At 35.6% G+C, this 16,378-nt stretch overlaps 1 long non-coding RNA gene across 1 annotated transcript; it reads right to left on the bottom strand.

The window, feature by feature from the left end:
* Nucleotides 1-2,504: 2,504 nt before the first annotated feature.
* LOC126959624 (uncharacterized) lies at nucleotides 2,505-15,862 on the bottom strand. The gene is made up of 3 exons (XR_007727586.1): nucleotides 14,685-15,862; nucleotides 13,754-13,820; nucleotides 2,505-2,748 (listed from the first exon to the last, which is right to left on the bottom strand). It is a non-coding gene; the product is annotated as an uncharacterized LOC126959624 (long non-coding RNA).
* Nucleotides 15,863-16,378: the final 516 nt, after the last annotated feature.

The following is a 16,378-nucleotide window of genomic DNA, read 5'->3' as shown; positions in this document are numbered from 1 at the left end:
GTTTTGGTGTTCTATTACACAGTAGGGTGACTATAGCAAATAACAATGTAGTGTATATTTCAAGGTAGTGAGAAGATTTTGAATGTTGTCATCACAAAGAAATAAATGTTTATAGTGATGGGTATAATAATCACTCTGATTTGATTATTATACTATGTATACATGCATTGAAACATCACATTGTACCCCAAAATATGTACAATTATGTTTTAGTTATAAACACATATATTAAATTTAAAAATAGCACTGACATTTATTTGTTGCTTTGTGGTTAAAAATCAGATTAAAAATAAATAAAAATAAAAACAGGGTGAAAAGAATCAAAAATAAAAACATAAATATGAAACATTGATAAGTAAAACAGTCATGTAGGTGACTTTCTAACCAGAGAGACATCTCATGTTTTATTGAAGAAAAATAGACATCACATAAAACTCACTATTTTAACCATTTAAAATAGTACAATTCAGTAGCTTTTAGTGCATTCACAATGTTGTATAACCATTGCCATTACCTAATTTTAGAGCATTTTCATCTCCTCTAAAAGGAACCTCACACCCATTGAGTAGACAGGCAGTCACTCTTCATTCCCCCATATCCCAGCCCCCTGGCAACCAGGAATCTGCTTTCCGTCTCTGGATTTGCATATTCTGGACTTTTCATATAAATGGAATGGTACGAGAGAGAGTCAAGTAAATTCATTAAGCAGAAGTATTAGCATATATCTAGAGTTTTGAAGATAAATACCCAAAGAATTAGAAATAATTAAAAGGGTTTCTTCTGGGGATGGGGGTGGAACTCAGGATAGAGAGCGGCAGCATGAAAAGGTGCTTTTCACTGAAAGTTCTTTACTGTTCAGCATGTGTGTATAGTGCTTTGATAATTTATTTTTCTTTCAAAAAGAAATTCTGTTTTTAAAAATGAGGATAATATTAGTATTTAATCAGGTTGTTAGAAGGTTGAGTGACATAGTGGACATAACACCTGTGAAATAGTTGGCTCAGTGCCTGACGCACGGGAGATATTTGATAAATGTTAATTATTAGTATTATTATTACCACTAATAATCAGGTTATCAGTGTTATAGAGCAATGGAAGCAGAGCCATTTTGGGGTCAGATCCCAGGGCACTTTGAAAATGAACAGTGCAGTACTGTGTATTTTATAGACATACCACTAATATAATATCAAAATAGTTCTTTAAATATAATTCTTAAGTTTCCTTCAGTCTTTTAGATGATTAAATTTTGATTGAGAAGAAAAAAGTCTTTAAAACTGAAACCTTAACGGAGTTCTGCTACTTAAGTGTCATGCTGCCTAGTGAGTCATTGTTCAACCGGGTGGAGGGAAAGGTACTCTGGGCAGCCAACAATACATGGCAGGAGGATGGCGTTGAGCTTCTGACCAAACAAAGGTCATAAGCAGAGATGTCTCTTTTCTCATTGTGACTTTCTATAGAAGTTAACACGTCAACACACCTTATTTTGGAACATGCTTTATCAATTCCACCAACTAAATGTTAACGACAAAGTGACAGGTGAGGGGCATCACGCTGAAATGAGGCTAACTGCCAGCACTAAAGTACTGCTTATCGCAACCCAAATCTATGCTATGAGTGGCAGGTGGGTTGAAGATGCTCGGAACTATAATAGACCTTGGTAACAGTATTAGTCAGTTTTCACATTGCTATAGAATACCATCTGAGACTGGGTAATTTATAAAGGAAAGAGGTTTAATTGACTCACAGTTCTGCATGGCTGGGGAGTCCTCTTACAAGAAATTTACAATCATGGTGGAAGGCGAAGGGGAAGCAGATACCTTCTTCACAAGATGGCAGGAGGGAGTGAGGAAGTGAAGGGGGAAGAGCCGCCCCCCCCCCCAACCCCCCTTATAAAACCATCAGCTCTCTTGAGAACTCAATCACTATCACGAGAATAGCATGGGGGAAACCACCACCGTGATCCAATCACCTCCCAGCTGGTCCCTCCCTCAACACCTGGGGATTACAATTCAAGATGAGATTTGGATGGGGACACAGAGCCAAATCATATCAGTAACCAACCCTCCAACTCTTAAATCCATTCTACCACATAATTTCCAACACTCTGCCCAGAAAACCAAGTAGTTGCTGAGGAATATGCTGCAAGCAATAGAAGTAGTCACAAGCAGGGAAGACAAAAGCTTTAAGGATTCCCTAAATAACAGGTCTCTTCTGGGAGACAAGGAGCTGTAGGTATTACTTAGAAAAGACTTCAAGCCTCTGTAACTTGAGACACAGCACCAGAAAAAAACAGAGCATGCTCCGGGGTTAAAATCCCAGCTCTGTCCCTTACCTTAGTTGAGTGTCTATTAGGTGAGGCTATTGAGAATCCAATGTCATAATATTTGTGAGGATTCATTATAATAATAATAACCCTTGGAAAGTACTTAGTTCTATGTCAAATAGTAAGTGCTCATTAAAAGTTATTATGTTTAACACTAGAAATATTTCTAATCAAAGCCACATACTCATTGAGGGAAGTATTCTTTTGACACAAACTGGACTGTTCATGTCACAATTGCAGAAAAATTACACTCTGTCAAATAGTTTTTACCTTAGTACAGTTGAAGCCATTGGGAGAGAGAAACCTGAAAGTAGCCTCACTTCTTCCTATTGAGCTTAAGAGAGCGTTCAATGCTCCCTGATAAGCTGAGATTGGAATCTTTTTCCACTTCTAGGATTCTTACAGTACCTGTGTATGAGTCAGTTCTAGAAAAGAACAAACAAAACAATCACCTACTTACCTTGGACGGTATCCAGACAGGAAGTCAATAAGGCAGTCTGCATGATTTGGGAAATATAAAGTCATCGCTGGTATGTTTCTTTATAGGTATTATCGTCATTTGAAATATTGGTTTCAGTTGCTCTTGTGAAACCTATTGGCTTTTAGCCTATTTCTCCTCTCCAGATCTGTTACTGGGCATGAGTCTACATTGTTCCATAAAATCTCAAAGCGGGAAAGGATGTTAAAGAATTTCTAGTTAAGCCTCTTTATGTTACAGATGAGGAAACTGAGGCATGAAGAGATTAAATGAGTTCTCCAATATCAAGATTAGAATATAAGCCTCTGGAATTCCAGTGCTAGTTCTTTTTTCTCTGTCATAAAGCTCTCATTTATTAGAGATGGAAATCGAGCACAGGAAGATTGATTTTAGCCAAAGCACAAAAGAACTAAATGCTTTGCTAGTTATTAGCATCCAGAATTACTGATTCTTGGTTAGTGTTCTAACTACAGAATAAAACTCTATTCCTAGCTACCAAAAGCAAGCAATTTAATAGCAAACTATGCTGAAATGGTTATGGTCACTGTTTACTCTCAACCACCATAGGATGCCAGGTAATACTAGCATGCTAATTAATCCTGCCCATCTGGCCAATGCAGTCTTCATAATTTATAATCCAAAGCCTTTGGGCACAAAGACCTATTAACATGCTAATATACCTTCTCATTCTAGCTGCTTTTCAATTAGTAATTATCTATAGACTGAGCCAAGGAGAGGCAATTTTTCCAAGTGATTAGCACGTTGGAAATCACGGTCAGCCTGGTTGCTGATTAACATTCTTTAGTTTTGGCAGTCAGCATTTCTCATTCCAGCAAATTACTCTAGTGGGTTCAGTTGGCAGCTTGGGGCCATGGAAACCCAAACCTATTCAATGGCCAATGACTATTTCAAGAAAATATAATTATTACATTTTAGATATCAGAACTTGATTCACTTGACAAAATATATGAAAACATTTGTTTCAGCTCTCAAAAACATTCTGGGGACAATTACAAAAATGTGAATATAAATGTATATTAGATAATATTGTTGAGTTATTTATCATCTAGGGTGTGACAATGATATTATGGTATATAAGTCAGATGTTAAAGTATTTACAGGTGGAGGTTCATGATATCTGCAACTTACATTCAAATGGTGCCGCCACAAATTAGATAAATTGAAAGAAACTGTGGCAAAATGTTAAACATGTTTTCGTTTCAAATAGATCTATTACTTTACCTTCACAAGGAAAGATTTGTACAATAAATGTTCATTTACAGAAAACTATATATTATATATGCCTAAAACACCATATATATAACCAATATTTGGATCAAGTGTCACTCCTTTAGTTTGTCAATGTTTTTCTCCCCTTCTCTCTGAATTGTTAAAAAAATAGGATTTCAAATGAAAAAAATTCAAAACATTCTAAACATATATAATGGCTTCTACATCTTAATATCTGTTGGGCTATAGAGATATCTAAGAAGACAACAATGTTCCCGCCACCAAAGTGTACAGCTGTAGTACATATTCTGATCATGCCATCCCAGCCTTCAGCTGCTTCAAAAATGCCCACTGACACAGATGTGAATGTTTCAGAGGCATCTGCCAAGTAGCCACCTAGGCCACTCATAACACCTATTATGCTTTTACTTCAGAATCACCTTCACTTTTATTTGGTGTTAGTCACTCAGGATCAAACAGCAACATGCTTGAAAGCATGGCTTCATACAGCTATAAACATAACCAACTTTATATTCTCTTTTAAAATTCTTTTGAAAACAACATAATTAACTGATTTGAATATAGTGGCAGAGTAATAATGGCACTGAATCTAATCTACTTGCCATAAAAATAAAAGATGTGGATGAGCAGACAAGTATTCCAAATATATTAAACCCCACAGCCCCCAAACAACCATAAGGAGCTTTTATCAAATGTGTTAAAGATGTAATCCCGAACTAAAAGCAACCACTGAGCGATGATTCAAGTAGCAAACATTCATTGAAACATCAGAGTACCATAGTTGACATTTCCATGTGCATTATGAATCCTCCTAATATCTCTTGCTGTTGATAAGACAAGCATGAAGTCATGTCAGTGCAATACAATGTTGTAGCTATTTTGAAAACAGCCCATTTCTCATTTAATAGCAAATTAATCAGGCCTAGACACTTTTCAGAGGACTAAATGTCGATAAATAAAATGTAAAATGTCACATTATATATTCATCTGCACCTTTGATGACACTAATTTCTATCCTTTATTTTTTCCTAAAGGAAACTAATTACTAGTAAAGAATTGAGAAATGCATTGTTCTATATTAAAGAAATAGATTTAACAATAATGCCAAGTACTCTATAATTACCTCTATAAAGTTAGAAATTATATACATTTCATTAAGGATGAACTACAAACCCTCATTATAGCCAGTTGTTGGTATACTCAATGCCAACACACACATGAAAATATGCACACACACAAACACATGCACATACATACACACACACAGAGAGAGAGAGAGAAACACACACATACTCTAGCCATTTGCAGTTGATTCCAATTTTAAATAGAAACGATGACCTACCCCCTTCCCTCCTCCAAAATAGACCTAGGTTAATGGAAAAGTCAAAATATATAGAATTCCAAAAATATTGTGTCAACATTTAACTAAATGGAATTTAAAAAAAAAAAAAAAAAAAGAAACACCACAAAGGTTCTAACCTAAGTCATGCCTGACCTAATAAAATAATAATTAAACCAAATGGGGGGAAAATGTGATTTTTTTTTTCTTTGATGTTCATGCAAATCTGTACTTCTAAGAGAATTCTTAGTCTTATAGAACTTTATGTTTATGAATTCTTTTGGTATCAGAAATGAGCTCAAAAAGAACAAGGTTAATCAGGACGGAGAATGAAGTATGTGAAAAGAAACTGGAAACAGAGGAGTACAAAATTGGTGAACTCAAGAGAATTGCAGCTCAGTGATTTTTAACATTTAATCCTTTTTATTTTTTAGCACAGAATAATATTCTGACAAATCAAGTGAATGCAAAGATCCAAGATCCATTTTCTTGGATAGGATTTTTATCTCCTGCATTTTCTGAATGATTTCCATTGCTTCTCCTTGCAAAGATCTTCTTTAAAACAAAGCAATCCTCTAAGTTTAAGATGAAATCTCTCAGTATTACATGCTAATTTATTAGATGGTTGTAAAACTGCAATACCATCAACTCCAGCAATAATGAATCCCCATGGTCTCTCAGTTCACACAGAACTTGACATATAATCTGAAAAAATGAAGAAACATAATCAAATGTCATTGTTAATGACATTCAATTATTCCACCTGTGACCTGAGCTATTATGACTGTTGCCTTACAATTGCAGCTCATCCAGTGGGAAAGCCAACTTCAAACATTATCATATCTTAAAGGTCACTCAGAAAGTATGCAATTATAACAAAATTTTGTGATAGTTATGAAAATGAATTCTTTTTTTATTCTTAGCTCCAGATAATATTTGTTCTTTTAAAAATAAGCCATAGAATATGAGTTAAAGTATTATATTTACAGTATATTTTCCATCTCTCATACATTTTTTAAAAGAAATCAAGAACAAATTTTCCCTGTCCTTTGTCCAACAATTTTTTCTCTTTTCTATGCAGCAGCTGTCATCAGTGACTTTAACCTCCATGGGACCTGCTAGGCATTTGCAGGTACAGAGTCAATTCGTTCCCCACTTCTTGCCCTGCCTCTCACTCCTCTCTTCCCTCTGTCTTCTTGAACTTGGCATGGACATACTCTTAGGCCTCTGGATCACTTCCAATAATAAGGAAAAAAAGAGCAGTGAGTAAAAAAGCAGTTCCCTGTTTTTCATTAGCCTAAACAAAAGAAATTTCCTGATTTTTACTAGTCTAAATCCAAGCTTTACATATAAAAATAAGCAAAACTTGAAAATAAGCTCTACCATTTAATTATATTTAGATCCTCATAACTTCCATTTGTTGAGAGCTTTCCACATGATAAGTACTGTGTTAGGTACTTTACACACATCTCATTTATCTGCTTCTTTCTTTCTCTTGGTTTGATTTTCACATGCAAAAATGCTCACTCGAAGTTACTGTCCATTGAGGAATTGATAAGAGAGAGAGAAATATTAGGATTTCCATGTCCAAATAACCTTAGCATCAATTATTGCAAAACTGTCACTGGTACTTATATATTTGGCTAAGAATTCAAAGGGGGAAAGGGGTGGGAATAGCAGAAGCAGAAGAAGCCCAGGAGTTTCTGGGCCTCCTCTGAGTCCCAAATTACAGGACAGAACAGGAAGAACTCTCGCCATGGTGAGGAGGTTGTAAAGCAAATCTAAACTGCAATGTTGGTCACAGAAGGAAAAGGAACAGATTAGACCAATGACAGATACTGAGTGATGAAGCCTCAGTAGGAAGTTAGAAGAACAAGAGAACTCAGGGTCCTGGAGAAGTGGGAACTGCAGGAGGGGCCCAGATTTGTTCTTCGTACAGAATGTCAAGGCCTGCTGCAGGTTTTTATCTGCTTTTTTGAAATAGTTTGACTGTTTTCCCCAATGAGTTGACTGAACTGAGCAATTATTTTATTATAGAGATGATGAGACAGTTACTGTTAGAATGAGATAGGAATTTTGGCACCTTATTTCCAGAAAAACAGCACTAACTCTTTAAAAAAATTGTTTTTCATTTGAGAAAGATTAAAAGTAATATATATCGACAAACACAAATGTTAACATAATACTGATGAAAAATAAATTATGTATGCTTTTTTGTACATTCAAAGCACAGAAAAAAATAATGCTATATATTGTTTATAAATGCATTTATATGTATATAAAAGTATTGAAATTGACTGGAGTGACTTCTTTTTTTCTCCAACATTAACTTTTTAACAATGTTTATTTAGCAAAACAATTGTTCAACTTTAGTCAACTATGTTTCTGCGGCTGGGGTCCAGGGAAGGAGGTAAGTAATTGGTTAAATTGTTGTCAGAAATTATTTAGAAAAAGCATCAATAGATAAATATTTTTCTCTTGAGTGTTTTCTTACACATGTGATCCAGTATTCTTTTTTTCTTTTTCCAGTTTATATTCTTGCTTTACCTCCACCTACGAATGATCATAGAATTAGACTCATCAAATGATTAGAATGAGTCCAACTTTCAGGAGAAAGTGATGACTTTCATTCTATTTAACCCTTTTCCAGTGGTTTAGCAAAATCAGACAGATAGACATTGTCCTCTTTCATGTAATTATAACTTGCAACAAGTAGTAGCAGGTAATATGGTGACATAAGCAAATTTATGATACTGTTTACCTATTCCCATTATCTGTAACTAAAATTTTTAGTTTAAGCCCAATTAAAAGTAGCATGATTGAACTGTTGATGAGTCAAATTTTACCTGATCTATAAATTAAAATACCTATAAAACATTTTTATGCATAGATTGCTGTAAAGAAATAAAAACAGTGTTCGATATCCTTGGTAGGCCAAGGTTCTATACAAACACACAAAGAAAGCAGTATTTCTAGACATAACTCTTTTAAAAGGGGAGCTTTTTGTTTTTAATGTGTGGGGGATGGGGGTAGTTTTTCAGTTCCACTGGACAAATCAGTCAAAACATGCAGATTGATCTGAACACGGAGTCATAGCCTGAATCCAGCATCCATTCTGTGATGCAGAGGAAATTTCTACATTTGTTAAACTACTCTGCCACAGTGTCTTATCTTTCTCAGAGCATCTCTCAGCATCATCACGATCCATCAAAAAAAGTACAGTGACTACATAAATGAAAGTAGCCATTCGAATGAACTATTTCAGAGAGCAATGCCTTGAGGAAAGAACTGTTTGCATTATACACGGCCTTACACTCAGTGGCCTCCCCAGACCACAAAGGGAAGATGGATATTCCTGGTCACAGGAACAGTTTATGAGGTTCCGTACTATAAAGAGACATCTCCAGGGCCTTGTGTATGTACATTGTAAAACTTTCAGATATTTTATGTTACAACATACATATTTAATGTGATAATAAAATAGCTTATTTCTTTCAAAGTATCTTTTTATCCTTGCTTATATAACCAAACAGCTTGATGCTATTGGCTAAATTTTCAAAACTTACTATTCACAGTAGCAGTGGGAACATGCCCAACTTCCACAGATATATAAATCCGATTCGAGAAGCTAAGGACACATTCAGGATGAGTAATGTGACATCCATCTGGGAACACAATGTTGAGGATCGAGGAAACTTTTTAAGGCCCAGTGAGTTTCCTTAGTTTCATATTGTTTCTACAGGGAGATATTATTTTTTTATTTCCAAAAATGGTTAAATTACAAGCCAAAAACTATTCAGTAAATTGAACATACCAACATAAAAAAGCAAGGGACCCTTTGGACAATAGGCAGAAGTAGCACTAAACTAGTAAGGTGAATGGACAAAGTGTTGAAAAATCAGATCTTCAAATAAAAATTTACTTGAATGGCACCAAATGGCATTTTACTACACGACCAATGTAGGCTACTTAAAGACTTGCCAGATCATCTTCATGCTATCTGTTACTGACAGTGCAGTTATTAGTCGGCAGAAACTCCTACTGTAAATTATTTTCTAGAACTAGCATGAGAAAGTCCTAGAGAAATGAGAGTCAATGTTGAGTCTTACAGGATCCCGAAGATTGAAATGTAAATAGTGGGTTGAATATCAAGCAGCACATTATTTCACAGCCAAAATATGACAAGGAAGTGAACTTACGCATCTGTCTTGCCTTGCTTTATTCTAAAGGTAGCCCAAAATGATGTTTAAAAAGAAATGTTCCTGAGTTATAGTGTTGAGTGGATCACTTAAGACAGTGTATTATAAGAAAAGAATAAGAATCTCAAATAGTGTTCTATACTATTTGGAGAAAATTGCTTAAGATATTATTAGAGTAACTGCTTAATCAAAATATTTACCCACTTTGATCTGAGGCTATGTCTTCATAATCCAAAAGATTTGAGAATTTGAATTAAGTTTGGTAATTACTAGTTTAATCTACATAGCAATCAAAATTTATAACTCAAACTCTTAGGCTAATTTTTACTACATTAATCATATTAAGATAACAAATAACAGGTCTATTCATTTTCCTTTGGGAAAGACAATTTTATTCTAATATGTGTTCTTGGCCTAGCCTTTTTATGTAAATAATATAAATAAATAATATTTTTATTGATTTTCTATGAATGCTTTCTCAGTTTTTTTTTAGTTTTTATCTAATTATATGGTACAATAATATCTGTTAGCATTGATCTAGGTGAGATGTTTTAAATGAAGCTCACTTACCATTTGATAGATGAACATTCAATAGTGTCATCAAAGCTACAAGAACTTTTAAATTGAAAGAAATAAACTTTTATCCTAATTTTCCATTTGTCATAAACTTTAGGTGGTTAGTGTCTTTCATAGTCTGACATTATTGCACATTACAGGACAATGGAAATGGCTATTTTGCTTTAAAACTGTCCCCTAATCTAAGTTGAGCATTGCTTTATTCCACTTACTGAGTATCTCTGTTTAACTATATTTTTTATTTACATTCCTCTTTGATAGCCAAAAGGCACTATGGGAAATAATTTCAGTCACTGTTTCTTGTATATTTTTTGTTGTTGTTGTTTATAGTTACTTGAGAAAAATACAAAAATATAAGTCAGGTCAAATTATTCCCTGTTTAAAAATCCTCTCACCACTTCTTGTCTCACTCAGACAAAAAAACCAAACTGCTTACAATGGTCTATAGGGTCCTTTACAACTGTCCTACTCTCTCTATCCTGACCCCCCAACTCCTCTGACCTCATCTCCTACCACCATCCCTTTGGACCCTTTTTGTGGTCTGGAAAGATGCCAAATACATCCTGCCTTAAAGTCTCTGTCTGTGCTGCTCTGTCTGCTGTACGGAGACTAGACCACAAAGAAGCAAGGTAGAAACAGAAAGCAGAAGCGGTGATACTGGAATAATTCAGGTGAAAGATGATGGAACCAGGATGGTAGTGGTGGAAGTGGTAAGAATGGGAAGAAGATAATTGTTCTTTTTATTGTTATTGTTATTTCTAATAATTGTTATTTTTCTTCTTTGAACTTGTCTTTTTTTTTCTTGAGTTGTATTTTATTTTATTATTATACTTTAAGTTCTAGGGTACATGTGCATAACATGCAGGTTTGTTACATATGTATACTTGTGCCATGTTGCTGTGCTGCACCCATCAACTCGTCATTTACATCAGGTATAACTCCCAATGCAATCCCTCCCCCCTCCCCCCTCCCCATGATAGGTCCCAGTGTGTGATGTTCCCCTTCCCGAGTCCAAGTGATCTCATTGTTCAGTTCCCACCTATGAGGGAGAACATGCGGTGTTTGGTTTTCTGTTCTTGTGATAGTTTGCTAAGAATGATGGTTTCCAGCTGCATCCATGTCCCTACAAAGGACACAAACTCATCCTTTTTTATGGCTGCATAGTATTCCATGGTGTATATGTGCCACATTTTCTTAATCCAGTCTGTCACTGATGGACATTTGGGTTGATTCCAAGTCTTTGCTATTGTGAATACTGCTGCAATAAACATACGTGTGCATGTGTCTTTATAGCAGCATGATTTATAATCCTTTGGGTATATACCCAGTAATGGGATGGCTGGGTCATATGGTACATCTAGTTCTAGATCCTTGAGGAATCGCCATACTGTTTTCCATAATGGTTGAACTAGTTTACAATCCCACCAACAGTGTAAAAGTGTTCCTATTTCTCCACATCCTCTCCAGCACCTGTTGTTTCCTGACTTTTTAATGATTGCCATTCTAACTGGTGTGAGATGGTATCTCATTGTGGTTTTGATTTGCATTTCTCTGATGGCCAGTGATGATGAGCATTTTTTCATGTGTCTGTTGGCTGTATGAATGTCTTCTTTTGAGAAATGTCTGTTCATATCCTTTGCCCACTTTTGGATGGGGTTGTTTGTTTTTTTCTTGTAAATTTGTTTGAGTTCTTTGTAGGTTCTGGATATTAGCCCTTTGTCAGATGAGTAGATTGCAAAAATTTTCTCCCATTCTGTAGGTTGCCTGTTCACTCTGATGGTAGTGTCTTTTGCTGTGCAGAAGCTCTTTAGTTTAATGAGATCCCATTTGTCAATTTTGGCTTTTGCTGCCGTTGCTTTTGGTGTTTTAGACATGAAGTCTTTGCCCATGCCTATGTCCTGAATGGTACTACCTAGGTTTTCCTCTAGGGTTTTTATGGTATTAGGTCTAACATTTAAGTCTCTAATCCATCTTGAATTAATTTTCGTATAAGGAGTAAGGAAAGGATCCAGTTTCAGCTTTCTACTTATGGCTAGCCAATTTTCCCAGCACCATTTATTAAATAGGGAATCCTTTCCCCATTTCTTGTTTCTCTCAGGTTTGTCAAAGATCACATGGCTGTAGACGTGTGGTATTATTTCTGAGGACTCTGTTCTGTTCCATTGGTCTATATCTCTGTTTTGGTACCAGTACCATGCTGTTTTGGTTACTGTAGCCTTGTAGTATAGTTTGAAGTCAGGTAGCGTGATGCCTCCAGCTTTGTTCTTTTGACTTAGGATTGTCTTGGAGATGCGGGCTCTTTTTTGGTTCCATATGAACTTTAAAGCATTTTTTTCCAATTCTGTGAAGAAACTCGTTGGTAGCTTGATGGGGATGGCATTGAATCTATAAATTACCTTGGGCAGTATGGCCATTTTCACGATATTGATTCTTCCTATCCATGAGCATGGTATGTTCTTCCATTTGTTTGTGTCCTCTTTTATTTCACTGAGCAGTGGTTTGTAGTTCTCCTTGAAGAAGTCCTTTACATCCCTTGTAAGTTGGATTCCTAGGTATTTTATTCTCTTTGAAGCAATTGTGAATGGAAGTTCATTCCTGATTTGGCTCTCTGTTTGTCTGTTACTGGTGTATAAGAATGCTTGTGATTTTTGCACATTAATTTTTAAAATTTAACAAAATTAACATTTTTAAAGAAACATACTGATAACAACTCCAAGATATATTTGAGTGGAATCTAACAGAAGCTAATGGCCATTTGAAGGAGGTGGAGGAGGGACAGTCCTTTAAAAAGGTTTTCAAGATTTGGTTTGAGCAGCAAGAATCATGCTACCCGTAATCAAAACAGGAAACGCAGAAGACATAACAAGCTTTAAGTGTTATGACATTGAATTCAGGTGCCCACAAAACAGAGCTAACCAAGCACTATCTAGACAGCAGTTGTACTTTTGGGTTGAAGAAAGTGATCTGGGTCTGAAATATAAAGTTCAGGTATCATTAACAGCAAAGTTGTTGTTAAAGCTTTGTGGTAATAACTGAAGAAGAGTGTGGACTCAGAGAAAAGGGAATGACGCCACGAAAGAAGAGCAGCCTGTATGTTGGACAACAACAAGGGGACATAAAAAGAGATGCAGAAGAGAACGGTGTCTCAAAGACTCCAGAATAAAGATGTATTAAAACTCATGACAAAACTGCAATTACTTTTGCACCAACCTAAATACTCAGGAGTACCAAACTTCATATGTACTACCACTATGTCAATTTATTTGACTCAGTGTAAGGGTCCATGCAGCTCTGAGAAAGATGTTTACAAGTGTTTTAAGTCCCTATTTAAAAACAGAACTTAGGTGTAGCAAGTTCCTTTCCATTATAAACTTGATAGACATAAAATTTGAACAAGCCTTTGATACCACCTTAGTATTTGTTTTATAATTTATATAATGCTCTTATTGTCTTATTTTAAGTGTATCCTTATAAAAGCCTTTCTGAACATTATTGGCTATATAATCTATAGTATAATGCCTGCTTTATAATTTAGATCTCCATTTCTATCCTATTAAGCCATCTGCAGTCTTCCTTAATATTCTTACCTTAAACACTGTCACTCTGAGCTTGATTCAGGTCAAGAAAGACTGTGGATGTTTCACCCGTCCAACTCTAAATGCAGAAATAGAAGTCTATGAAAACTTGCTTCGTTTTTATCTATTCCACTGTAAGGGCAAGTTCACACACTGCTGCTTTTTATTTTTTATGCATAAAAAAGTTTATTTGATATAAACTTTCTACTGAAATTTTCCTTTGACTTTAGTAGATATTTAAAACACCCTTTTTCCCAGTCAATCTGTGATTGGTGGGGTATAACAAGAGAAAAGGATGCCCTGGCAAAGAGCCTATTCTCTTATATCATAAAATATATTTATAATAAAAAAGTGATAAAATAGAACAGTTTGAGCTCTTCCCAGTCACTGAATGTTATTCCATCCATACACCTACAAAGCCTCAGTTCTCATCTGTACACCGTAAGGAAGAAATTGACAAGGTAAATTTCTCATTTTCCTAATTTAAGGTGACTGAAGCCCTAGAGTCTCCTATAATTGATGTTCATGGACATTTAGGATTTACACTCTTCAGGAAATAGACAATTCATACATTTTAACACTCAAATCAACCTTGAGTGCCCTTCTATGCCTCTATAAGTAATAACGATGTGATGATCAATTTTGCACATTTTCTTACTGGCATCTTACATGGGCTGTGAAACTTTAATAGGGGTCTATTTCTGAAAATTATGCTATGTTGCTTCAGCTATTCTGATACTCAAGGATTTGGAAAGGTGAATCATTCATTCTGTTGCTTAGAGAGATATTTACAAAGAAAAGGAATCTGAATTTCCTTCCAAATCTAAAATTTTCTTTCAAAATGTGCTTTTGTTGAACATGTTATTGCTTACCAGGTGTCCCCTAAATAATGTCTTCTTTCTTAGAGGATAATTTCAGACTAGCACATTTGCAAGTGACCAACCTTTGTATGAAGAAATTTGTTTCTGTCAGCCAACTATCTCTTCGATCAAATGCAGTTGTGTTCATTTGGCCACACAGTGTTGACTTTCTTAACTATAAAATTGTACCAAAGAATGGACTTTTGTGTCCACCTGCTTCCTTCAGCCTGAAAAAATATATATGTGTATTGCATACACAGCATTAACAGGAAAATGAAACGAATGCACTGACTCTGAAGTATGATCTGCAGACAATCAGCATCACAGAACTTGTGAGAAATGTTCATTCTTGCCCCAGCCCTCAGACCTAGTGAATCATAATATACAGGAGTGGGGCCCAACAATCTGAGGTTTAATAAACCCTCTAAGCAATTCTGATGCAAATAAAACACATGTAAAGCACATTTTTAAAAATGATAATGTAGGGGGAAGTGGAAGGTGAGTCATTTCCAACTAATTAAGTCAAAATTTCTGGGGCTGGGGCCTAGACAATTATTTGTTTTTAAAGCTCCCAGGTAATTCTAATGAACAGCCAGATTTGAGAGCCACTGCTCTAGAGACACCATGTCTCAAGTGGTGAAAACCACTCTCCAAATTACTGGTTTTGCAATTTACTAGTTCTATTTATTGAGGTGCTTATTTTATTGCCTTACTAGCTTGAGATGAGATTCTAAGTATTATTTGTATCTCGCCCCCGCAGTGCTTAGCACAATCCCATGCACACACTTTAATGAGAATAGGTTTCAATACTTGATTCACAAAGAACGATTCTACTTGGTTCTTGCATCAAACTTCTGAAATAGGCAGATTATTATTATTTTTTTAAAAATAGGGTTCACAGAGAGTAACTGGCTGACTTTCTCACAACTAATCACAGCAGAACCTTAACCACCAACCCAGATATCTTTCTATCACAAAAGTTTCTCCTTTTCTTCAACTTCCTTTTGGGATGCAATTTCCACACTGCAAGTCTTTCCACTTAAGATTATAGGACCTTCTCCTATCCCATCTCCCTACTACCACTTCAGGGCCCAAATTTATGTCTTTCAAAAGGCACCCCTAGGTTTCAACATTCTCAGCAGCTTCGGAGAGTTAGAGCTATATCCACCCTGCAGAGACATGAGGCATCATTCATTTCAAGTTGTTAAAATGCTGCAAATAAAGAACACAATCTTTACTAAGAAAATTCTCAAAAGGGAGGGAAGTAGGTAATAAAATGAACATGTCTCCGGGTTTATTAAGCTTTACCACCAATAAAAGAAATCATCAAGTGGATGTGACAGTATACTTTTTTCTAAAAGAATTTTCCATGGTTTTAATCAGAGCTTTCAGATGGCTCAACACTTACTGTCATAAAAATGTGGACCCAATAAAGTTATAACCTGAGTAGCATGCAAATATTTCCCCATGAGGGCCATGCACCATCTGCAAGAAAGGCCTGTAAATAATCCTTCTTTTCCTTCCAAATCCAAACGATTATACAGTACACAAGCCTTATTTACAGATGGATCACTGTACACACTCTCATTAGAAGCTTCCGAGTGTTATTTCCTTTTTCCTAGCATCTAAATTTTGAATAATCGGTCTGCATTCCTCAGAGTGTGGGTGGGCTATGTGAAATATTTTAGGTCTTGATCAAAAGTGTATTCGGGGGGCAGCCTCTGCCCTTGGACAGAACCAGCATCTGTCTCGATTATCAGTGTGCTAAAGAAGTCAA

This window comes from Macaca thibetana, chromosome 7 (genome assembly GCF_024542745.1).
Source record: "Macaca thibetana thibetana isolate TM-01 chromosome 7, ASM2454274v1, whole genome shotgun sequence".
Classification (NCBI taxonomy): domain Eukaryota; kingdom Metazoa; phylum Chordata; class Mammalia; order Primates; family Cercopithecidae; genus Macaca; species Macaca thibetana.
Note: the sequence above shows the minus strand (reverse complement) of the source record. Positions and strands in the feature narration are given on the sequence as shown.